Source organism: Propithecus coquereli, unplaced genomic scaffold (genome assembly GCF_000956105.1).
Source record: "Propithecus coquereli isolate 6110/MARCELLA unplaced genomic scaffold, Pcoq_1.0 Scaffold125, whole genome shotgun sequence".
Lineage (NCBI taxonomy): Eukaryota > Metazoa > Chordata > Mammalia > Primates > Indriidae > Propithecus > Propithecus coquereli.
In genome coordinates this window covers 4,488,813-4,515,877 of record NW_012136636.1, presented here as the reverse complement: position 1 = coordinate 4,515,877, position 27,065 = coordinate 4,488,813, and the positions used below count along the sequence as shown (strand labels likewise).

The window sequence follows — 27,065 nt, the reverse complement described above, 5'->3', positions numbered from 1 at the left end:
AAATGAAATTGTTTTATGTCCCTCTTGAGAAAACATGTCAGGTGATTTTATTTAAGCTGCTAAACCCCTGCTCTCTTATTCCTAGAAAGGAAAAAGAATAGGGACCCACAAGTTCTGCTAAAGGTCAAAAACTATTTAGTTGAAAAGGGAGAGTGCAACAAAAGAACTGCCAGGAGTGAAGAAAACACAATGAAAAAGGAAATCAGCAAGTACTTTAAAAAGAGAAGAAAAAAAGGAAAAGTTAGGTCATTAAAGATTTAATTGACTAGTCAATGTCAAAGAGAACAAAGCCATCAAATTAACTTTTACAGTGATCTCATTGAGATTTCACCCAGGGTATTAACATGTCTTTCTAAGTCTTCATAATTATAATAGGCAACTGTCAGGAAGGCTGTTAGTAAACCCTGCACTTTGGAGAATGGCTTGAAAGTGATTAGAAGGATCATTAGATAAGAAAATCTATATTATTTACCTGTGAAACCATGGTATGTGACATCTATTTCAGAAATCAAAGCCTAGTTATAGATACTTATGAAAAATATCTTTCCTTAAGTTGCAGAGGTCTTCTTGAATAATGAACTGGATTTACTATTCTATATATCTATGAATAATTTACTATGCATAAATATATTAAATAACTTGTTGACATTTCAAAATTTTAGGCATGCAAAAGCTGCATCACATAAAAAGTTGACCATCTACCTCTTATCTACACTTACAATGCAAGATTAAATGGATTATGAGAACTAAACAACTACCTTTGAATTTTAGGTAGCTGCAAATAATAGAAATAATCAAATGAACATCTTAGGTAACTTTGGCTAATATTGGAGATTATCATAATTTAAAAAAAAGTGAATTTTGAAGTTCGAGATATTTGGAGGGTCTACATTGTTAAAATTATACTTAGTGATGATAACCTGCAACAGTCTAGGCTCAGCCAACAGGACCTTCTCTTGTGCCCATATACAGCGGCTGATTTAGTCAGGGACTGGCTGATTATATTAAGGTTAATGGGACTGTTTAAGGTTAAGAATTATATTTCTAAACTCTGAAAAAACTGCTATATCTTTCAATCAGTTGCTGTTTTTCACTAATTTTATCAGTAGTATTAATTTTAAGAATTTATGCCTCTACTTCCAAAAAATGTTTGGCTTTGTTTTCTTTTACTTATCAGATGTTAAAGATGGAAGGAAACTTATTCAGAGAATAATTCAAATGTCCATCCCTGTTCTTAATAAATGTTTTTTGGAAGTCTCAATTAGTAGAAAAAAATAAGTCTCAATAATTTTGTTCATATCCTAAATTTTTTTAAACTATCATGTAATATTAAGTTACATATCCCATCATGTTAGAATGTTTCCATATATTAAACCTAATCCTTAAAATGAGTCTCCTTGTAGGTAAATGTTTATTTTTATATCATAAAAGAAAAGTCAAGGATCACAGTAGTTGCATAACTTACCACAATCATATAGTATTTAGCATGTCAGAACCATGATTTTAGAAATAAATCACTACCTACTTACTGGGTGCTCACTATAGGCCAATTACTGCTCAAAGTGCTGTGCATGTATTGTCTAATTTTATTCTTGAAATAATACTGTGAGATGTATATTATTGCCTTCATTTTCAGTAAAGGAAGCTGAGGCTCAAATAATTAAGATAACTGGCTAAAGGACACATGACACTTAAGAGAAGGATCTCAGGTTTGCATTAACATCAGTCTAACTCCCAGCTCTGATTTTGACTTCTATCAGAGAATAGGTTCCCAGGAGGATTTGTTCAAATGACTGCCCAGGGATAATTCTTGGTAGTCTTTGCTTTCGCAATATGTCTCCCCTTCTTATATGTTTCCCCACTCTTTAAATGTATTACTTATTATATAAAAGCATGAAAATGTAAAAAAAAAAAAAAGAAAAAACACTTTGTAAAGATTAGTGGCTTAAAATATATAATAGAGCAGGGTATGTTATCATATGTAAACAGAGAAAAGTTCTACTATAAAAAGGGCAAGATGAAAAAATAATGGGCTATGAAGTCAAAACAAAGTGTCATAGTAACATTTCCAGAATTTACTAATTGTGATGCTTTAAGTGAAATATATAGTATAAGTAAAATGACCTTTAGCAGTACCCCGTAACATTCATGGGGCATTGGGCAGGTGGGAGGAGGGAGTACCCCTAGACCTCTTAAGCTATCACATGGAAGCACATGATACAGTTGAAAACTTTCCCCCATAGCTTTAAGATGCTAATGCAGTTGCAAGATACTTCTCAGGAGGAAAGCAATTGTCACCTAATTTACATATGGACATGTGACCTAGAATATTCTGATGTGAACCAACAAACTAAATCCTTGTAAGAAGTTCTAGAGCGTCTTAGGACACAGGAACTGCATTTAATAATTGGTTACTGCTATAGAACACGAATGCAGGGCTAGAGTCCTCCTCCGCTGCCCAATTACATTCCACATACAGCAGCGACAGGGAATCCTGAGCCCTTGACTTAATTTCATCTGGCCCTGGAGGCGAGTAACAGGAAGTGACAAGTCATTTATGCATCCAGTTACAAAGCACAATGTGACTTTAACTTCAGAAAAATTACCATAGTAGCTCACATGTTGTGGATTTCAATCCTGTTAATATTTGTCTCTGTTTCTGTGCATATGTGACATTTATTTTGTTTCTGTATGAGAGGAACACACCATGGGGTATATCCTTGTCTTTTTCTGCATGTATATTCTTTTCTTATCTGTATATATTTTTTCTATTCTGTTGGATTTTCCTCTGACTCTGTCTTATCCTTCTGTTTGCTTTTTCCTCCACATTTCTAATTCTTTCTATTGTCAGTTGCCTGCTTCCTTAAGCCATAAAATAAAATAAAATTATAAACAAAGAGATCTGAGTCATTTTTGGACTCTGCCTTTAATATGAAAATATAAACAAATTTGCTTTTATTTCTGTAGCTTTCTTATTTTGGGTCTGATGCCATTAAAACAAAGAATGAGGCATGCATCCACATTCTCTCTCTCATACTTCTCCACGAAGTATGCTGAATCGAATTAATGAAACAAATAAATGGTAGTTTGAAAGTGAGAAATTGCTTATATCCAATTTATTATGTTCATGAAATTTGTTTTTAATTTTAAATTAAAGCAACATTCATAGTTGTTAAATGTCTCTTTAATGCAAAGATATCAATATGTTCACAATATGAGAGGGGTTTTTTCCTTATGCTACACATATACAGATATAAATCCTCTCATAGGTTGAAACCAATTCCAAAATATCCTGTTTAACACTAAACCCCATCTGCTTAAATATGCACTGACTATAATATATCATTAACCCAGCAGATATTTGCTACAACAAATTCACTACAGACTTCAGTAAGAATTTCTCCTGTCATCATTGATGCTAATAGTTCTACATTTCAACTGATTTTCTAGTGAAATTTCACTTGAGAGGAAATGAATTTTTAGTGACATAATCCTACATTTTCTTTATGTCTGATTTTCATTTGATTAAAATATTTTTTTAGCACATTGTTATCTACTATTTATTCTTTTGCAAAGCAGCATTTATAACACGTGTGGGAAGCCACGGTTTGCTTTAGGTTGCTATCTAAAATGAAAGATATCTATTGTATTTACTTGATCACTAGGGATGGTACAGATTCATCTTGCAAAAACTGTCCTCAGAGAGATTTACTAAGCTTCTAAGGCAAATGGGGCTGCAACAAGGCCTCATTACCGCTGCACGTGTATCTGTAATTACATTCACTCCTAACTCAATATGAAGGGTGATCATCAAATGTAAACAGTGGTTGGCTCTCATGGAGCTATTATGGATGATTTTTCTGTTCTTCATGCCTTTTATTTTTGCAATGAATAAAGAAAAAGAAACAGCTAAAATATAGCTATTTTTAAAAAAGAGAGCAATGTGACCTAGATAAAGAGGAATTTAAAACAGCTAGTTGATTAGACCCTAAAGGATGTGATTTGTCATAGACATGTTCTTCAAATATTTATTAAGGTCTAATAATGGGTATTTTCTAAATATTTTATTCCTTTTAAAATCCCCCAAATCTAGGTAATATTTATTATTTTAAATATTTAAGCGTTTAGTGAGCTTAAATAAACTAAGACAATATTTCAGGACTATTCAGTGAGACTAGGTTTTATAAATGATGCAAGCAAGATATCTATTTTCATTTTCGTGAATATAAAGAATGAGAGGGCAGGGATCCTGTTTACTAAATGATTTCGTTAAAGATGAAAACTCAATTTCGTCTTTAAATCTACCCTTAAATAGCATGTATATTCATGTATCAATATGTATACACTTATACACATACAGACATAATCAGAACTGAATAAGCAAATATTATGTAAGTGGGCTTGCAAGTTACATGCTAAGCTATAATCACTGGATAATCAAGATAAAATGGCACTTCCGTATGCTCTTATTTACATAGCCCAACAATATTGTCCCATCTATGTTAAACCGATACTATGCCTTGGAGCTTTGTTGTTGGATAAATATGTTAGAGAGAAAATTAGAAACCCAGTTGGACTGGATTCATTCCGAACAGATTCAGATGATACCCAGCTCTCTGGAAATGCGTATTTATGGCTTGTGGAACATTTGTGGTGCAATGAAATTTGTAAATTGCAATTAACACAACAAAGCTGAAAAATGAAGAAAGTTGTGAGATTTCAGTATCTCTGTGGCTGAGCTGCTGTGTGTGTGGTGGGGGGATCTCTGGGATATTCTAATCCTAGCAACATATTTTCTTTCCATGCAGTTGTGACTATCATTCAGAGAAGTGACAAATATATCTACTAGACTTCTCTTTCAGTGGGTAAGGAGCAGCTCTTGTTTTAGAGAGAATTTAGCAAGGATGCAGTAATTTGCAGTGACTTGAAAAGCAGGAACTGGATGTCCTCCATGCATAAAGTAATCCCAAGTTATAAGATAAATTACTTTAAAATCTGTGTTGGTTCTTTCAGTCCAATGACTGGAAAATTACTAATTGCATGCAGTCCTCTGAAGGGCTTGACTTAAGATCACGTAGTTGTCTTAAGCACAGAAAATATCTTGCCGAAGAAATTTTAAACTCCACTAAAGTAAATTGCAATCCATCACTGGGTATTTTGCACTCTTTGCAATAATTGTGCTAATTGCGGTCATCTGATAAATATGTTTGTGATAGAAGAGATTTCTCAATATTAGTCATTATGCTTTACATGTTTGACAATACAGAGTTACCATTTGACACTTTTACAGAAATTTTTAGGTTCTGATTTAATAAATCAAATGTACTTTGTTTTCCCTTTGTTGATTTTCCTTACATTAGTGTCACCTGGATGAGACCAACTCCCTTCATTAGAATACTTTAACAGATATTGATGTAATGATGTCTAGGTCTCTCTATCTCTCTCTATATATATTAATATGTATATGTGTGTGCCACACACATATATATAATTAAATATATATAATTTCACTTATATATATAAAATCACCAACTTAATTTTAAAAAGTAATAAACCTTTGCCTAAAAGTGTTGCAGTATCTAGGTTTTCTATTGCTTCTTCTAACATGTCCAACTTCCATAATATTTCAACCCAGTGGAAAGAAATAGGAACAGGAAATAAAAGTCACAAGTGGGAAATTTCCTTGATGCTTTGGTACTTCTACGTGCACTGCCTGGCAGACTTTCCCAGAGACCACTGAACAGAAAAGCTCTCAGACCAAATTAAGATCAGGTTACAGAGACTATTACATCAATTTAGATGTATAGTATTAAAGAAAAGGGGGGTGACAAACATAGGGTAGGGTGACAGCAGGGTGGCACAGCTTGTGATTAAGGTAGACCCTTTGACAATGGAAAATTCATCCAGACAGTTGGATACCTAGTAGTCCTGTCTTTATACAACTTTGTATAATATTGATGTATTAATTAATACAAAACAGTTCAAATTTTACTAGCAGAATGTATTATTTTCTGCCTTGCTTATCACTGTTACCCGTGAGTACACACATCACTGAGAAAAACCATCAGCTGTTTTAAGTTCACTGTTAATATTTACATGTTCCTTTTCACTAATGTTATTTATTTCAGACAAGCAGAAACAGACCCCAGAGCTTCAAAGAATATTTTTGAATGACATTTAATATGGAAATAATATTATCTGCTATTTTTCTTCCCAGTGAGCCTTTTTTTTCAAGTTTCAGTAAGATGCACTTCAGTATAGAACCCAGAATCCCAGATGTTTTGAAAGTACATAATTTGAGAACCAGTGATTTAGTCTGAAGAAAATAATAAGACAACTAAATAACTATTTTAAGGCTATAAGTGGACATTTTATGGAGAATAGCATCTAGTGATACTTAATTTACTGGAGTTGCTATTTTTATCCATTGATATCTGATTGGTGACTAATTCTTGGAAGAGGAGAAGGTTTAAGATAATCCTTATTTATTTAGATATTGATTTTCTCATTTTTGTAATTTCTATTGTATTATGTTTACTTCAAAATTTTATAAACTATAGAAATGATTTGTTGAATGCCAGAAAAATGATAAATTCATTTTTCTTTTAAGCTACAATTTGTGGCCTACTAGAACAAAAAGTATCAAAACAGGTGTGCTAATTGTTATTACTTGCAGCGCCCACAAAAGCTGATATCCAGAAGTTGGAAATTCTGTCACTATTTTGCTTGTGTCAATTCCCTCTCTCAAAAAGTAATAGGGTAATAGTTCCTCACCACCTACCAGATAAAATCCAAACTCCTTAACAAACTTGTAAGACTTTCTTTCTTTTTTAATATTGAAAACAATTTTAATTGTAGTAAAAAACACATACTATAAAATTTACCATTTTAACCATTTTTAAGTGTAGAGTTCAGTAGTGTTAAGTATATTCACATTGTTATGCAATAGATTTCCAGAACCTTTTCATTGTACAAAACTGAAACTCTATTGTCAACGAAGAACAACTTTCCATTTTTCCCTCCACCCCTAGCAACTACTATTCCATTCTGTAAAACTTCCCTTGATCTGGTTCCTGCCTCTGCTATTTGATTTTCTCTAACCCACCTCAAAACCTGCTTTATTGCCATAAACAATGTCTATTTCCCATTCTGGCTCCCATTTGAGGGTCTTCATTCATGTCCTTCCGATTCGCTGGGATACTTGTCCTCCACACCTTGAATGGTTATCTTCTAACTCACCTTTCGGACACAAACTTAAAGGTCTTTCCTAAAGTGGCAGATACACACCTACTATGTAATTTTATAAAGCACCTTGTATTTCCAACTATCAAATAATTAGCTATTTTTTTTTTCTTATAGAATGTGAGCCCTTTGAAAGCAGAAGCTACACAAATAAGGACACCCAGTCTTGCTCATCATTTGTTCCTGGCACTATAGCACACACTAAGTACTTATTGACTGAATAAGTGAGCAATACTCAAAATACCTAGATTTGAATCTAATTTTGTCACTTACTTGTGGTGTGCCCTTGAATAAAGATAATGACAATAATGACAACAACAATAGCATTGGTAGCAGCAGCCATTGCTGACATTTACAAGCAGTTATTATGTAGTAGACATTTAAAAATCCTTACCTATATTAAGCCATTCAACCCTCATCATAACTCTTTGCAGTACTATGATTATGTCCATTGTCAGATGAGTAAAAAGGACAGAGATGTTAAGTGATTTGTCCAAGGTGACACAGTTTATAAGAAACAAAACCATTATTGGAATCAGCCACTTTGAATATGAAGTCAGGTTCTGAAATTTTATTGCCTGATGTGTTGGGACCCCATTTCCTTATTTATAATGAGTGATGATGACTATTTCAAAGATGTGCAATGAGCATTAAATGTTTTCATCTATTCAAGCTGCTTAGTACACAGTACCTGGCAAGCAGTGAAAACTCAACGAATGACAGCCATTACTGCCATACTCTACTCCAAGTTCCTTTCTCAGAGCTTATGATCAGACGGGTTTTCGACAAATATTAGCTCCTTTCTTCTCTCTCTTCTTTTTTAATTAGAACAAGTCAGAGGCAACTACTAGTGCAAAAAAATTTAGGTCGGGGATATCTTGTAATGGCTAGCAAGAAAATGAGTTATAGTTATTACAAGCTATAAGAATAGCTTTCATAAGAAATCAGAATCCTGTAACTGAGTGCTAATACTTTTCTGGGATTGTGATAAAAATGTGACATTTGAATACTTACAAATTTAAAGGCATGTTCACATCACTCGTGTCATTTTTATTTCATAACTGATTTTGAGAGAAAATATGGAATATTACAATTTCTGTTTTACAAATATAATTCAGTAACTTGCTGAAGATAAGAATAGTTGGGCTCAAATAGGAAATAGAAATTATATTTCTAGATTACTTGTTCTTTGAAAACATAATTCATCATTTAACCAAGACCCTTTTGACAGTGGCGGGGGGGTGCGGGCACTCATCAATCGAGTTGGGAAAACAAACATCAACTGTGACTATCCAGGGCTGATCAGGAGGTATGGTACACTTCTTTTTACTCATCTTCTTCCTTAAATCATCTATCTTTGCTTTTCTTATTCCTAAGAAGCATCACATTGATTTAAAATCTTCCTCTTCCTTCACCTGTGGAGGATGAATTGTTCCTACTCCTTAGGTCCCCATAGTTCCATTTGCGATACACATGTATACATGTGAAAATCGAACATGTATTTATCTGAAAAAAAATAAAACAGAATTCTGCCTTGACACAGTGACTACATATATATGCATGATAAAAGGTCCTGAGCTTAGACAGCAAAGGCTGGTATCACTTGATAAGGTTTGCTTAAATTTTATGTTGCTTGTATTCATTTTATATTTTTACCTTAGTCATGAATCAGTGTTTACTGAAATGGAAAGTAATTTGGTATTTTAATAGAATTATAGATTATTGCTAGATAGATACCTCACACTCTAGAATGTTGAATACAACAAAGAAGTTATTATCATAACCTGCTCTGGTTTCACGTAAACTAAAGAGCAAGGCGCTGTCTATGTGGCCCCTTCATTCTCAGCAGAACCCAGCTGGGGGACTGAAGAAAAACATTCTGGTAAGAATGACAGTTTTTCTAGGAAGAGATACAAGCAACTAAGTCCTAGAGAAAAGAGCAAAGTAAATGCTTTGGAAGATAACCAATTGAAGGTCCAAACAGTGAGAATGGACAGAAATGCTGAACAGGTAAGGGAATAGTGAGCACAGGTAGAGCGAGGGCTAATGGGCTCTGTGAACGCTGAAGGCCTGGAATGAATCTGACAGGACCTAGCAAAACCAGTCAATCCCCTTGGAATAGATGGAATGTGGGTCAGAACCCGGAACAACCAGCCTCATGTGTAAAAAATTCAGAGGCACACCTGGACCCATTTCTACCAAGATACAGGAGTATCCTTAAAAGAGTGTTGCAGGTATTTCTCCAGGCCCTGCTGTTTACTATTTCTTCTTAACCCACTTCCTAACCCTCTTGCATGTAAGAGGACAGAAGGCTATTACAAAATCCACAAGCACTTTATGGGCACTGCTCTGAGGCCTTGAGGGTTCCAGGCCAGGCAAATGGAATTGCATGTACAGGTAATCCCTCGACACTCTCAGCCCAGATCATCTAGCCTGGCTGCAGAGAATCTTGCAATTGGATGTAGGTTTTTTGGTGTTCTTGTTCTTTTGAAATCTATATTGAGATTTTGCATAAAACAATTCCATACTATTTTAAACTTGTATTTTGTGGAAAAGCCAAAAGTATGGCAAGTATAACATGCTTTTTATTGACTCAGCAAATGAGTTGCAATAAGATAATGACTGCGCTTTTATATGAAAATTAATACTGAATTGTTTGATATTAATAGCTTTGATAATTTGAGATTTATGAATAGGATGGTGTTAATATATAAATGGGTAAATATTTGTTCCAGAAATTTTCAGTTTGGCCAGCATAACACACAAACTTATTTGTTAATAGTTGTGTGTGGCGTAATGAAATAGAAAAGCAGGTACATTTGAAATCAAAATCCAATCAGAGTTCTTTTGACTTTTTTAATCAATTTCTCCATCAGACATTTTGCTTGCATTGCCTAAGTAACAGGATGGAGTGGCTGCATTTTGATGTTACTTCCTCTTGTCATTTTTGCAAAGTGGTGATGGAGAGATGCTACCATCAGTTGAATATATAAATGCAATAGTCAAATAAAGGGATCATCAATTTATCTCCTTGATCAGTCACTGAACAATTGATATAGGAAAATAAATCAGTGCCGTTTTTAATGTCCAAAATAAGAGGTTATTGATAATCTATTACCATTAGGGATGACATAATGACATAAGCACAAAACTCAATATTGTTTGATAGAATTATTCAAACTGTTTAAATCATTTGAATATTCGGTCCGAATAAACTTCAAATTAGTCAAGTGATTCTTTTGACAGATGTTTTATGTTACTGATCAGCTGATAAAATTCCTAAGGGTTTTTCTTAAAATCTCAGAACAGGTCTATACCTCAGTGACAAAATCAAGAATTTAATCAATTATACAAGGAGAAAATATGTGCGCATGTGTGGGTATGTGTATGTATATACATAGATATATATTTACCTAAACATTTCAAAATAATTGAAAGCAGTATTTGGGGATTAATGATCTCTACAAATCTTCATGTCTACAATGACTCCATACAATCTATTAAAATAAAATCAGTTTTTCAGAGTTAGAGCTTGCATTTTTATAGATTTCTAGCTTCTTACTATTCACATGTGGACTGTCAATAGTATCTGTTGATTGAAAATAATAAATAAATCAAGGCCAATGTTGTTAACTGGAAGGTGAAGCTCTCCATAATGTTACTCTTCGTCTTTCCTAAATTATTGTTTCTCCCAAATGAAGCCTCAGATATAGTTACAGCTGTCTTCTCCACGAATCTCCCACTTCCCCTCTCACCTCAATAACATTCATGAAATGTCTTCCTTCTTTCCTTCCTGTTAGTGTAGAGTTGACCTCACATTATCAACTGTATCATGCAAATTTCATACCTTCCTGTGTTTATTCACTGCGCGTCAGTACATACTGCCTCAGTTACGGTCTTGTTCCTTACTTAAAAGTGTGGACCATTTCTTGCATCTCATGAGAAACTTGTATTGGCAAAGCTTGTATGTGTTAACACAAGTCTTTAGTCCAGAATCACATCTGTATATAACTTTTTCCTTTACAAAGTACTTTTGAGGGACTATTTATAATGAAAAACAATTGGGAGTTAGGACACATCATTTAGTCACATCTAATATGAGCTTATTAAATGAAACTTATGAAAAAATGTACCCAAGAATCCATAAGACTATTCATGAAGATATGTGTGACAAGTATGTTTAATTTCATTACAACAAAATCAGATTCTTAAACCTTTGCATGTGACCAAATAATTAATTTTGCAATGCAGTAGGGCTGCTCTTCTTGTTTATTGCATGAAAAGGAAAGTGTGGGTTCTGGTTCTGAGGGTTAATTGTTGCTTTCACTGAAGACACACCCTCTTTCTCACAGCCCTGTAGGACTGCCTCTGACCCGTGATGTGCTTGTGAAAATTGATAGTCACGGTTTATGGGCCACAAGGAATAATTTAAATGGTGACAAATCCCTGGAGGTGTTTAATACAGTTAAGCATGCATGTTTAATAAGAGATACAAATTTTGAAAAGACAGTTGTAAGAATGCAAAAGCTGTGTCAGGTCTGCCCAGACTGATATTATTTATTTTATTTTATCTTAAAATATAAAGTCTCTACCATGATTTAGGTATTTATACTTTATATGCATTTGTGTATCTATATTTATATAGATAGCCATTTAACTTATTTAATATTTAATTATGATTGATTTAAATATGAGTCTTTACTTCCTGTTCTTCAAAGTGCAGTCCATGGACCAGCCACATTGGTATCATACAAGGGAGCTTGTAAAATGTAGAATTCAGATGTCTCCGTGAACTGGTTTTGTATGCGATTAAAGCTTGAGTGCTGTTCTGCATCTCTGTAAAATGTATTCTCTGTAGATATGAATTAGTATTTGGTTTTGAAATATTGCCATCATTTTTAGATGTGCGAGCTCCTAGAAATAATCATTTAATATTTTTCTTAAAAACATCTTCTCTTCTAGCTTCTACTTACCAGATGGAGATTGTATTTAGGAGTCACACAAACAAAATATTACAAAGAAACATTAGACACACTGTCTTTAGTAACCCCCAAAAGCAAGACTTCATTAGACTCTGTGAGTATAACAGGCCTATGTATCAATGGAAGCAGGTTTTTCCTCAGGTTCCTTCTTTCATTCTTTCCTCATTTTCAGACTCATCCCTTGTGGGAAAAAGGACAAATAATGTAATTACATCAAATAATGTGTATGAAATCCCTATCTTGCTGTCTAGTATGTATATTTTCAAATGCTAAACATTTCTAATACTTATCGTCACCTTCAATTAAATATTCAGGACATTAAGTTAAATACCAGAGGGCATTCAATGCTACTGATTCAAAATTTATTCTTGACTAATGGGTATTAATTAATTGTCAGGTCAGTTAACAAATATTTATTGAGAGTTTACATTGTTCAAGGAATTGAGCTTTAGACACTTGGAGATTCATCAGTAATAGGCACACAGGGATTTTAATAATCAGACCTCCCAGAGGGTAATTGTGTCAGTAAATAAATACTGTACATGTAGTAAAATTAGTCAATGCCACTATAGTATAAAGACTTGTTCACTTTTTATTATTTTGAGATTTTCTTTTTGCTCCTTATATTGAACAAGGTAACTTATGTGGAACCGGAAAACAATCACTTGCACATAATAAATTGAAATGAAAATGAATTTTCCATCTTATAAGCCACAAACTGCAAATGAAATATTTTTATACACTCCAAATTAATAAAAAAATAAAATTATCTGCTGAGAAAGCAGATTGACCATTACATCATAGGATTTTTCCTGCTTTTCATTTTCTTGTACCTTTTCCTCTTTTCAGGGTGATTTAACATATAACATCTCATTTGATCCTTGAAGAGAAGTAGAGAAATTGAGGATGTTTTTCATTGTGCCAAGAAAGTGTGGTTAGATTACTGTAGTTAAGATTCAAATTTGTCAATTTATTAGAATAAAAAACTTTAGTACAGTAATAACATGGGCTCTTTCAGCTGATAACTAGTTCACATAAGATGTTCCTCATTAGTAATCAGAATAGAAAAAGTACTTGGTGAGACATTAAATTATCCTATATACTGCTGATTGCATATAGGAAACAAATCAGAAATAATTAAGTTTAGAATGAAATGTTTTACCTTAAGTTTGTTTGTGTGCGAGTGTTTTTTTTTTTTTTTTTTTTTTTGCAATCTCAGTAGGGAGACATAAATACATTTTAACTGAGTTTTTGAATTAAAAAGAGTCTACAAGTCTTCTTGGGTAAACACAGCTCTCTTTCTTAGAGTTATTTTCTAGAAGAAGGGTCTCATTACATGGCAGAATTTTAGTTAACTATAGCTTACAAAAGTGAAAGACACAGTGAGTATGGGTTAAGAGTATGGTTCTATGATTCTCCACTAGTTCCTAAGACCACCTTTCAAATATTAGCTTTATACCAGAGTTTGGACATTGTGCAAAAGTTTGAGTTTTTGCACTCAGAATGCTTAGAATATAATGGGGAAGTATACAGAGAAAGGTGAAACAAATGTGCATGTAATTAACAAAAACTAAAGGATGGAATTTCATTTCCTAACTACTGGAGAGAACCCTAGTTTCAGTATAGCATAAATAAGATCTTCTCTGGTGGAAAGTGTCAGCTTCACAAAATAAGCACCATTTGAAGTTAACTGTACAAGATGGTAGATTTTTACAGATAGAAATGGAGGTCTGTGGCCGCCCCGCCCTGACTGCGCCGGATCCCGTTATGTACTGGAAGGCAATAGTGACCCAGAGGGTTTGGTTAAAGACCCAGAATGGGGATAGGGAGTGCAAGGGTGTGAATAGGGTAAAGGTGGAGAAGGGAGGCTAGAATGTGTAAGAAGGCAAAGAGAGAGGGAAAGTGAAGATAAAAACAAAATCAGACAAAACCACAAAATCTCCTTCGTTTATTCCTGAGTATGTTGGGTAACAGCACCCAATCTCAGTCACTGGTTAAGCCACATTCTTGGCCCTGATTCTGTCCCCAGTGGCTCTGGAAATGTTTTAATAAATCTAGGTGACAGCACTTTTTGTGGTTATTAGCATGGACATCTAAATGTTTCCCCTCCTTAGGGTCTTTGGCACGCATGACAGAGGTCATGAGCCCCTGACTCGCCTTGGAGTTGTAGATGTTCTTATGGGATGCTGCATTGGGTAGCAGTGATGGAGCTGGTGCGCTTGTCCATCATTGAACACAGCCTGGTATCACACGTTCTTAGGCAATTTTAGTTTCACTGTCAATCTTCTGTAAGGACCAAACAGGGTGCTTTTGGGTTTGGATCTTGGTATATATAGTCCACAGACTTTTTTTTTATTTCAGCATATTATAGGGGTACAGATGTTTAGGTTATGTATGTTGCCCTTGCCTCCCCTCCCCCTCTAAGTCTGAGTTTCAAATATGTCCATCCTTCAGGTGGTGCGCATTGCACTCTTTGTGTATGCAAATACCCGTCCCCTCCTCCCTCCTCCGCCCTCCCCCCTGCCCAACATCCAGTAGATGTTATTCTTATATGTGCACTTATATGTTGATCAGTTAATACCAATTTGATGGTGAGTACATGTGGTGCTTGTCTTTTCATTCTTGGGATACCTCATTTAGTAGAATGCATTCCAGCTCTATCCAGGAGTATACTAGAGGTGCTATATCACCATTGTTTCTTAAAGCTGAGTAGTACTCCATGGTATACATATAACACAGACTTTTTGATTAAATGTAGTAGCCACAGTGATCTTTTAGTTACATTTATTAGAATAGAAACATTTTCTATCTCAGGAGGATAACCAAGTACCTGCATGAAGAATGGAACATTTAATCTCCATTCAGTCTCATTATTGTGAAATATATGAATGCTTGTTGGAAAAGCCCTTTTTCTCTCCCCTTCTTCATTAAGGTATAATTGACAAATAAAAATTATATGTATTTATGATGTACAATGTGATGTTTTGATCCATGTATAAAATGTGAAATGATTAAATCAAGCTAATTAACTTACCCCTCACCTAACATACATGTCATTTTTTTTTTGTGGTGGGAACATTTATGATACAATCTCTTAGCTGTTTTGAAGTATACAATTTATTATACTGTATAACAATTAACTATTTTTAACAATTAACTATTGTCACCATGCTGTACGATAGATCTCCAGAACTTATTCATTCTGTCTATCCGAAATATTTTCTCCCATTCTAAGGGTTGTCTCTTCACTCTTTTGGTTGCTTCCTTTGTTGCGCAAAAGCTTATTCATTTGATGCGATTCCATTTGTGTATTTTTGCTTTTGTTTTCGGTGATTTTGGGGTCATATCCAAAAAAATCATTAACTGGACCAATGTCAAGAAGCTTTCTCTCTATGTTTTCTTCTAGTAGTTTTACAGTTCCAGGTATTATTTTAAGTCTTTAATCTATTTTGAGTTGAGTTTTGTATATAAAGTGAGACAAAAACCCAATTTCATTCTTTTGCATGTTGATGGCCCATTTTCCCTACACTTTTTATTGATGAGACTGTCCTTTCCCATTGTATGATCTTGGAGAACAGAGAGACCATGAATAAATGTACCTTCATAACCTACTAAAAGGCCCCTTTTAAAGTGTTATCAAACCAATCGTTCCTTTCCCATTAACATTGAGAAGCAGCTTCTAAATTTAGTGCATCCCCAGTAAAGATGTAGAAAATAACTGTGTTAGAATACAGCTGTATCTTGACAGTATGATTCCTATGTAATATGAATGTTACATATTCATGCTAACATACAGTTGTAAGAGAATTAAAGAATGATTTATCTCAAAAAAAGCCTGTACTAAAACAAAGTGCTAAGCTGTGAAAAATCATGTTCAGCCATGGAATCTTTTCCACTATGTCTTGAAAAGAAACCTGATTTTTTTCCTTTGAACACAGATTCAGTTATCAATATTTATTAAGCATCTTGGGGTGATCCCTGGATCAGGGATCTGCCTTGCTGGCAGTAAAAAATTATAAATAAATATTGGCGCTACGTGCAAAAAGAGGAATTCCCTGATTTGAATTTCTTTACTTAAGAAAAATAAACACGGGTTGATATAAATATTCTATTTGTGTTTTGTTATTTATTTGTGTGAACCCTGTTATGAAATAACAAGAAAGTGAAGGGGTCAGATCTGTGTTGACTAAGGGATAATAGCAGTTTCTGGTAGCATGTTAGAAATTCCAAAGACCTGCGTAATCACCTAATCCAACAATCTTATGAATATTTATTGAAGCTGAGTGCTAGGGAGTATCTATAATTTGACTAATATCACACAGCCAGTATATGAAACACAAGACAGCAGATTCTCTCTCTGTCTCTTAACTCTCGATCCAGTGCTCTTTCCACATTAACAGGATCTACCTTCAGTCCTGTTCTATGCAACTTTCTAGAGGCATCTCAGAAGTCTTTTAAAGAGTAATAAAACCTCTGTGTTATCTTGTTTGTATTTGTTTAAGTTTGGCTGCAATTAAAAGCCAGTGTTGGTATTCCCTGACTCTAGGCGTTAGTGCTACAGACTTTTCTCATCGTGGACTGGAGTATCTGCTGTGTCATGTTTGTTAAGGGCCATTTATTAAAGTTGATGATAGTTCCAACTTGTGAGTATAAATGGAGTAGAATGACAAATACGTGTGGTAGAATCACTCATTCAGGACTTTCAGGGACCACTGAGACAGTCACAGTGAAATGAAGGAAATATATTAACAGATATTTTTGGTAAAGTCTTTAATCTTTAAGTTTTTACTCTTAGAAACTTGAATTTGTCTTGATATTGAAAGTATAATCATGACAGACCATGTCATAGGAAACTATATATAAATTTAAAATGGGAATTTATTACATTTCAATAAAAGTACAACTTTCACAGAAGGCAGATTTCTCAAGTTGGCATGGCCAGCATCTTGTGTCCTTGCAGTCAGACCTACATGTGTAACCGAATTGTAATATCAGGATTGTTATAGGTCATAGGTCATAGGTCACCGAAGCAGAGAAAGGAGTGTGAATCACATGATTCATGTGGACTAATGTGCTAGACTCTGCTGTAGGGATATACTTATCTGTCTTTTGTCCTCTTTCTTTAAATAGTTAATTCCAGGCTGATGAACTGTATCCATCTTCTGATTGGACAATCCTTTATTTTAATATGTTAATACTTTGGGCCAGGTTTGGGGCTTGGGGATATCATTTTTTAAAAGACTTTGCTTACTTATTTATGCTTTAACAACAATGACAATAATTGCCATAAATCATTTGCATGTCTAATATCCTCCAGGCCCTTTGCTGGACTTTAAATGCATTATCTGTTTCAAGTGTCACAAGCCTGCAGGCTATGTCTTCTTTCCTCTCTTGCAAATGAAAATTCTCAAGTCTCAGAGGGCTTGAACAGCTTGCAAGATCTCACACTGGATTAAACCCAAGTCTGTCTGACTCAAAGCTCTGTCTGCTGTACTTTCTGTGCTGGGTTTTTATAGTCTCTTTTCTTGCCTCACAGTCAGCCAGGCCGAGTCTAGTGTATACCTCTGTCTTTTCTTTTTCATTCCCACTGCTCTAACTTCAATTCTGGGCATCATTATCTGCTACCTAGACTATTGTATTAGTCTTCTACAAGGATTTCATAAACTCCTTTCTCAATTCTGATCTATTTTACATAATTAAAAGATCAATTTCCTAAGGCACATTCTGATTATGCTACTTACCTTCAAGAAATCATTAAGGCTCCCTATTGTCTATACAAATAATCACCACAATTGATGGCTGAACGTGCAGTGTACTCCATGTCTAGCTTCAGAGTTCCTCTCAACCGACTCTCCCACTAATACTCTTCCTACAGGCTATGGGCAGGGAAACAGCAGTACTCAATGTAGTCTGTATGGAAATCTGCTCTATGGCCTCCAAACTCTTCTTGTTCTGTTTCCTCTGTTAGGAATATCCCCAATTTTTTTATGGCTGTATCCAAATCGTCCCTCTCAACTTAACGCAAATGAGATTTAAGTTGTAGCAATTGACTTGGGAGAATGTCTTCTGTATAATACAGGTTTCCGTTTTTCTTTAAACTCCATCTGATTCTTCCAGGTATGTTTCCACCTCTGACCTTTCATAGCACTAGATGTGCACTTGCATTATGGCCTTTATTACGTTTAATGGTATACTAGAGCGATTTAAACATGCTTTTTCCTACCAAAATGTAAGTTTCTTGTCACAAGCCGATTCCTCCAGAAGTCAAGACTGAAATGAGGTTTAAGTGCAAGTAATTTATTTTGGAGTTTATCTTAGGAAGCACTTGTGGGGCATGAGGGAGGGGAGGACACAGGGAAGGGAAGGATGAGTGTTAATGACCAGGAGAATGATATAAAAAACTGAGACGTAGTCTCCTCGGGAACCTACGTAAGACCTTGTACTATGCCCCTGCTAGGGAAAAGAAGCGGGAGTATTTACAAGCTAGATTCCTTCTGGCACTGGGTGGGGGCCACCCCCACGTAAAATGAACACCTGGCTCTCCCAGCCTGTCCAGATCAGACTGAGCAGTTGAGAAGCCCCAGAACATGCTCGAGAAGTGTCTCTGCCGAGGAGATAGGTGTGGGGTACAGCTGCCATACTCCTCCAGGGCAAAGCCTTGAGAATCTATTTCTCCATTCTTCCTAGGATCCATAATTCTTAGCATGGTACCATTTATTCATTAATTTAAAATTAGTGCCTATTAGGTGCCGGGCCCTGTGTTGGGGATGGTGAATATATCCATGAACAGAATGGACACGGCATTTGCTCACATAGAACTTACACTCCTGTGAAAAAGGGTCTGTAATCATCAAAGGATGTAAACAGGGGAATAACCTGCAGAGAGAGATGTTCACTCTAGGTAGGAGGGCGGTTGGTCTACAGGAAGTGATTTCTGAGGTAACACCTGTACAAAAAGAAAGAACCGGATGTGTGAATAGCCAGGGAATTCATGATCCATAGAAGGGAAAGTAAAGGGAAGCACGGAGGCTGGGGTTGTAACCTGTGCACTTTCCAAAGCTAAGCCCCTGGCTCACGCCAAGTGACGGGAGCAAGACTTCCAGTCAATCTCTTATGCTGTTTCCTGGGAACATGGTGCAGCATTTCTTGAAGACAGATCATCACATCATAAAGATTATGTAACAAATATCTTTGGTGTCAACTTCATTTTTATTTATTATTATGATTGTTTTCATTATTAATCACATCAGACCAAGGTTCTACAATGGCAAGGTTGAGAAATGTTCCTTACATGATGTGGTGTTTACATTCATGTCTTTCTAGAAACGTCCTCTGTTTTCACTTTCTCATACACAAGCTTGAGAATAACCCAAGTTCCAGGTCTTGAATCTCTTTTCCTTTGGCATTAACTTCTCTCCTTCAGAGATCTCATGCACCAAATTACTTCAACCCATTTCTCATCCAGTTACTCTTAATTATACCACCTGGACTCTGACCTGGTTCTTGGGTTGCATGTGGTCCTGAACCAGATCATTCCAACTAGAAAGCACACCAATTCCTAAACTCAGTGTTTCTAAAGTAAACTCATAAGTGGTAAAAAGTCCCTGGTATTGTTGCAAGATATTTCCATTCCTGTTCATGGTACCCATTTTCTTAGTAATCCAGGCTTAAATATCTGTCATCATTCTAGATTTCTCACTTCTCCTTGGTTCTATCACTGTACCCATATCGTAAAATTTTTTTCAAGATTTTTTTTTTAATTTTTAAGTATTCTTTCTATAATGATAATTCTATAATATCCTTGTTTAAAATTATTAAAGCTTTCCCAAATAATTTGGGTATAAAATCTAAATTTCTGGAATTCAGGGCCCATTAAGTCTAACTTCTACTTAACTTTCTACTCTCTATTTCTCTTTTCCCCTCCAAATAATCATCCACTTCAGTCAATGTAGACTCTTCATTGAACATTCATATTTTTGTAGTCTTGCCTTTACATTTATTCCTGTTGGAAATGTTTCCCATTTAGTTCCTGTTTTTATGTGTTACTGCTCCTTCAGAAGATATTTCTTCCATAAAACCTACCCAGAACTTGGTCTTAAATTATGTCTCTTGGACAACAGGAAAATCTGGCTACTGCATCTTTCACCAATGCTTGTCCCTGGTTGGTATGCCTGACTAGGTGGTGGTTCCTTTCTCCTTCCTCCTTTATCTCTTCCAAAGCGACAAATTCAGCAGAAGATAACCTGCCTCTCTTGTCACAGACACTCAAATTCGATGAGATTTGAGTCTTGACTAAACCAGAGAAATCAAAGGGCGAACACAATACAGACATTTGTGTGAACTCCCAGGTAGAAAACACTACTAAATTTCTAGAGAAAGGCTGCTACAGGATCCATTTTTTAACAAATGCTTCCCCATAGCACTTTAGATTAGCCTGAAAATTGTATACATCAAAGAATGGGAGACAAATAGTTGAAAGCTCTTAATAATAGAGAAGGGGATGTCTTAAGATTCTCTTAGTGCACCACTGCTTGTGGGAGATTTCTAAGCAAAATTTTATTTGCCTGCAGATAAGTTAAAGAAGTAAAAACTACATTGAGAACATTTTATTTAATCTTCGCAGTTCTGCTTCAGGATTGATAAATGTGACAGTGGCCATGATTTAGTATGGCTGTCTTCTTACATTAAAAAACATTAACATAGGATATTTACTTAAGGCATGCTTTCAATTATTTGTGATATATTAGGCATATGACTTCAACAGATTGCCTCTCCAAAAGACTGTAAATCAGTTAAGGTTGGTACTCAGTAGGTGTTTCTTATTAAAAATAAAAGCATTTATCTTGTTTATATCTTCACTTAATCCACAAAACAATACATAAATTAACAATAAACTGATTGTTTCATTGATCAATGTTTGCTTTTGCAAATTTTTTCCTGAATTAGGGTAGAACATATTTTTGTCACATTGTTATTTGGAGAAACAGCAGTCAGAGAAAGTTTCAATAGTTAGTAAAAATTCCAGAATAAAATTGGCACCAGAATAAATTATAAATAATAGGTCTTGGAATTTTTTGCCAAATACATTCTTGATGAACCCACATATATTGTGACAAATGAATTTTTTTAATACTGATTCTATTTTTGTATTATAACTAATAAAATGCTGCTCATATGAAACAGAAGAATCAATTTTATGCTTGGTATATAGTAGGACCACATCAAATGTGTACTGAATGAATGAACAAATGAACGGTGAGCAGTAGACACTAGAGTGGTCACTGCCACTCTAGTTCTTGAATTTAATAATGTTCAGACGTGTTCTTCACTATCTTTGTTCTCTCTTCTCCTTTAATCCACAGAAATAGTTTACTCTTCTTTTGTTTACATTCCAAAGTGTATATTTTATGCCTCCCAGTGAGGGTCACTGTACCATTTTGTTTTTCTGATTTCCAAGAAAGCTGACAGGGATTGGCAAAGTATTCCACCCATTTGGCAAAATATTCTTAGGCCAGTGATGCATTCAGAATGTTTCCTGTTTATGAAATGACCACGTGAACAAAGTGAGCACGTTCAGCGATATCTGGAAGTGACCTAGGTTACTAACAATTTGATTTATGAAAAAATGGGTGAAATTAATATGTAAACACCTTTAGTTTTCTAATTACATGTATTTATTTTATTATACTTTGCTCATGAGTCTGAAAGATTAATAATGATTAATAATCCAATGGTAAATGTTGCGTAATTTCAAGAAATTCAGTGTGAATTACATTTAATTGATTTTGTGCATTTCCATAATAAGTGCTCCAAAACCAAAAATAATAATTTGAAATTTCCATCCTTTAATCTTCAGAGATAAATAGGGCAGATGTAATATTTTCAACAGATACCTCATGGATTGTATTTATTCTGGGTCTATTATATATTCTATGGTTTTATTTTTATTCTTAATAGGATAATTCCCATTCTGCATTTGTCATTTCCAATGGTAAAGTGCATTCCTTTTTATATATACATATAAATATGATTTTTTACTTGAGATTTATAAAAATATTATTTCTGAAATATAAATTGTGCAATGTATATATTGAGTTATATTGGTTTGAATTCACTGTAGACTCCAATTCCTCTAGATCCCAATAAATAACACAGTTTACCTTGTACTGTTAGGATGGCATCTGTCCAATAATGCACTGGGTATGTATTTGTCACCATATGTTCCTGATGATTCAATGAGGTTAACATTAAGAGGTGAGGCAGTTTGTCCAAGGTGTGACTGAAAACCTCTACAGCCAGATTTTTGAGCAAACATGCTCTTTGATTATAAAATTTAATTTCAGTTTTCTCTTTGCAAATTATATACAGCTTTTCTGTAAGTGTATTGACTTCATTTCTAATTGCCTCTTTATTGACACGGTCTAAGGTTGTAGGGGGAAATTTTGAATAACCTATTGTTGAACAAAGCGGTATTATTGCTTTCGTATTTATTCTCATGTTACTAATTATTTGACCTAAGTTGACTGTTGGGGGATGAGAAAGCATCTGGGGACAAGGGAATGGGGAGAAAAGTCTAGGCCTATGATTAGAGTCATGTGGGACTGACGTAGGTACCGTTCAATTGGACAAGTGCATTCTGTGCATCAAGATCATGAGTCCACAGAACACATAGAAGACACTCAGAACAGAAAGTTCCAGAGCAAACTTCTCATACATAGGAATCAGCATCTTTTGGGAAACATTCTAGAAAGTGCTTTCAGTCACCTTTTTTCTGACAAGACTTAAAGAAACTGGATATGATATTAACAATTTTAAGAATTCTCAAAAATATCACCCATGGATGATAAGTGACTGATTGTGACTTATATTTTATTTTATGGCCTTTATATAGTAAAATAGTGCTGACTGCAGACAAAAACTTATATTCTTAAATATTTTATTATTGTGTCTAAGCATCAAAGTGACTGAATTAGACCTATTTTTACTGCTTCTTGAATGTTTGTATTTATGACTCTGCAGAAATTTTATATTTTCTAAGTGATTTGACATGTTTTAATACCTGTCTTCATGAATCATACATGGATACATTTTCCATTCTTCAGAAAGACTATTCTGGCTCTACATTGAAAGAGGAAGAAGGAGACAGTTTTCATTAGGCCCAGAGAATCCCAGACAGCAGCAGACTGTGCAACAGGGTGGATCATTTTGCAATAATTTTAGAAAGGTACTATATGCAACATGCAAAGAGAAATCTCCACATAATTAGGAAATTTGTTTCTACTCTCATCCCTTCAGCTCCTCAGGAAGTTTCTTGTGCAAAGGTATGCAATGAAACCAAATAAAACTTAGAGTTCTATTTTGGCTCATTTTTCCAGAAACCAGAAATTTTTTTAGGTTTAAGAAAAAAAGTGATGATTATAAAATAGAAAATATAAATAGCTAATAAACAGGGGACATGATTGCCTACCATTTTCAAAGTAATGTTAATTTTAGTAACAGTGATCTTCCAATTATCTCATCAATTTATCTTAAAAATCAATTAGTTTTAAAATGAGAATATCTCATGCTATTTAGGATTCAGTAAATACAAGTTCTATATCACACTGGAATGTTAATAAAACCTATTTAAAAACATAATTTGGCTTACTAAGCTTATAAATATTTATCACTTTTGACATAGGAATTTCATTTATTGTTAGCGATACTGTAGAAACAATGAAGACCAACTGCTGAGAAATGGTCTCATGAAAGCACTAACAGTAATCATGGAAAACCAGAAGTTATATAACAGCGACAAAAGAGGACACCAGTGTTTCTGTATGCTGTACCCTTATGCAGCTATTAACACCATCATTTACAAAGACTTAATAATATTGTTTTAATGTTCAGAATAAAAGAAGAACATGGAGAAGTTGATGTGGTTCTCAGTTGTCTTCCCAATTGGTTGAGCAGATGAAACATGAAGTTATAATTCATGGAAATATGTGTAATTAGAAATGCAGAACTGCTCCAAGGGTTGGCAGGACATTAGAATTTCCTCTCTGCGTGGGAATCCCCTGCCAAGTCAGTCTAGGAAAAACAATGCTAATATGGTGGCGTTGCTTTCATTTTGATTTGCTTCAAATTTTGGAGAAAGATACTGTCGGTCTCTGCTCTGGGATTTCTTTCTTAGCCTTTATTTTCTTCCTCTATTGGTGCCTCTTCACACCCAAAATTAGCTAGGAGTCTTTGATTCGCTCTGCCTTTCTTCATAACTTGTTAACTAAAAGCAGTAACTCAAATGACTAGAATTTATAGGCAGTAAGATTGAGCTGAAAAGAAGAGACCATTTAAATCCCCTAACATTTGAATGCTAATATAACACCCAAATTGAACAGTGGCAGTGTAAAATATAATTTGGCGCTGTGCTCTATACTTTGGAGTTCTTTGGAGAACTAACACTATGTACATTTTAGAAAGATTCATAACTAAGTATTTTCAAGCACAAAGGAATGAGTAGGTTGCTGCTTATTTGTGCTGATTTATTCCCGCCTACTGAATTGCAGTGTCTTATTTTCAGGGAAGCCTACTGACAGCAGCAGCAACAGGGGTGTTATCAACCTGCGTGAACAATTCAACAAGCAAACTCCGACAGGGAAACATTATATTAATACAACCTAGGAAAGGCTGCTGCTGCACCGCACTCTGTTACAGAGGTGCCCACATTTCTGACAAACACACTACAACTATTTAGAATAGCTTGTGTATGTGTGTGTGTGTGTGTGTGTGTGTGTGTGTGTGTGTGTGTGTGTGTGGTGTGTAGCTTGGGACAAGTGTCAGAGAAACGATGAAAATATCATCTTTGTTCTTTTATGTGCCATTAGGCTGTAAGTCACATCATGATAACATTGATCCAGTCAGCACACATTTATTGTTCCAGCCCTCAATGTCTTTATAGTCTAGCAGGGAATATAAGATTAACATAAAATAACTTCAGTTAAGACAAAGTGAGATAAATGTCATGAGAGAGGCATACAATTCAGAGTAGAGAAAAATTTCTCAAAAAGAGTGAAGTTCAAGAATGTACAGTTCTCATTCTTAGGCAAGACTACCTTAAATACTTTATCTGTTAGCTGTGATGATGTAATTTGCAATATCCAGGGCTTGTTGCATTTCTCCATTATCCCTGTAGGAAGAAGAGTTTGTGGGTAAGGGTACACTGGAAGAGAGAATTACTTTCTTTATCTGTTAATGATGTAAATTCACATGTATAAGGCTGCAGCTGTTTGTACAACATCTACTGTTTTTACTGAAGTGATTAGGCATTTCAGTCAAAAATGATTTTATGATTATGGCTTCTAAAACAGTCTGTTTTAAGGCAGTACAGGTATCACATTTTTGTTTACTCCTTGACACTTACCCCTCTCCTAACTTAACCTAAGAGGAACGAGAAATTAAACATATGTGCCTTCAGATGAGGAATTTAGAGGGGAGTTTTTCTGATTTTATACTACCTTCCTGGATAAAAAGAGCTGGTCAGCATTCTAAAGCCAGCAGAAAGAGGCAAGCTGCCAAAACTGAAATACTGGCTGAAAACATTTGGCCATTCTCTGCAAATTAATTATTTTAGTCATCCAACCATGTTATATTCTTGATCACTCAGAATTTAGAACTGTTCATTATTTAGTCTGCCACAAAGTCTACTGGCTTCAGTATGCCCTTACTACCCAGGTCTAGTTATCATACGTGGAGTAAAACTTAACAAAACCGAAGTGTATTATTACAATCCTCTTTCCTGGGACTTGGAAGAGAATATGAGGTCTGGGTGACTATTTCCCACCAGGGGCCCATGCAATTGGATAAGTCCTTATCTAGCATTTCTGGGCTCTCAGCCCACCAGGTTTCCTGGTGGAAAATTGTGCTCATGATGGGAAGGCAGGCTCTCCAATCCGCAGTTGTATTTTTTGCTCCCAGGAGTGGTAGTTTTTGATTCCGTAGATACCCAGATGGAGTTTAGTTCATCAGTCAGTTAAGACTTACTTCCACATATAGAGGGGGATCTCAGCCATGTCTAAGCTTTGGGCTGGAGCACAATGGGGGAGGGAAAGCAGACAGAAACTATCATTTGGGGGATCTAATGTGATATCATTTATACAGACCACCAGCAAGCAGTGAGTATACTGTCAGTGGCAGTTCTCATTATCATTATTATCAATGTGAGCACATTATGTATGTTATCCTATTTTTATCTTTACAATATTCTCGTGAGATGAGCATTATTATCCATTGTTTTTCAATGAGAAAACTGAGGCTCAAAATCATAAGCATCTTAATCATGTCACCCATCTATTAACTGGAAGAGCTGGGATTGAAACTTCATCTTCCTAGAGACAAAGCTCATTTCCATTATGCCACAGATTTTACTATCCACTAGAGCTTTTAAAACTAATAGCACTATGAGACTTTTTTTTGGAGACTTTCGGTATTATGGCAGGAAAGTAAATATATTTTCAGTACCCTGCATCTAGCTTTTGCCTCCTTCTTAATTCCTTTTTCATGCTTTTTTTAGGAAGTGAAAGAAGATCCATAGATTTTCTCTTGTCTCACAGTGAAACATCGTAGATGCTCCTTAGGGATGACCTTTCCCAGAGTTAAATCGCAGGGTTCAGCAGTGGCTGATACCACCACACGAGCTAGCGTAATTAAGTGATGTGGTGGCAAGGCCAGATTCCTTATCACATATAGTCGTGTGCCCCATAGGGACATTTTGGTCACTGACAGCATGTGTGATGGTGGTTCCATAGGATTATAATGGAACTGAAAAAATGCCTATGGCCTAGTGACTTCATAGCTTTCATAATA

General features: G+C 35.1%; 1 protein-coding gene across 1 annotated transcript in view; it reads left to right on the top strand.

The window, feature by feature from the left end:
* The window catches only part of FAM155A (family with sequence similarity 155, member A), a 648,778-nt gene that overhangs the window by 99,452 nt on the left and 522,261 nt on the right, over positions 1–27,065 (top strand). The window lies entirely within an intron of this gene.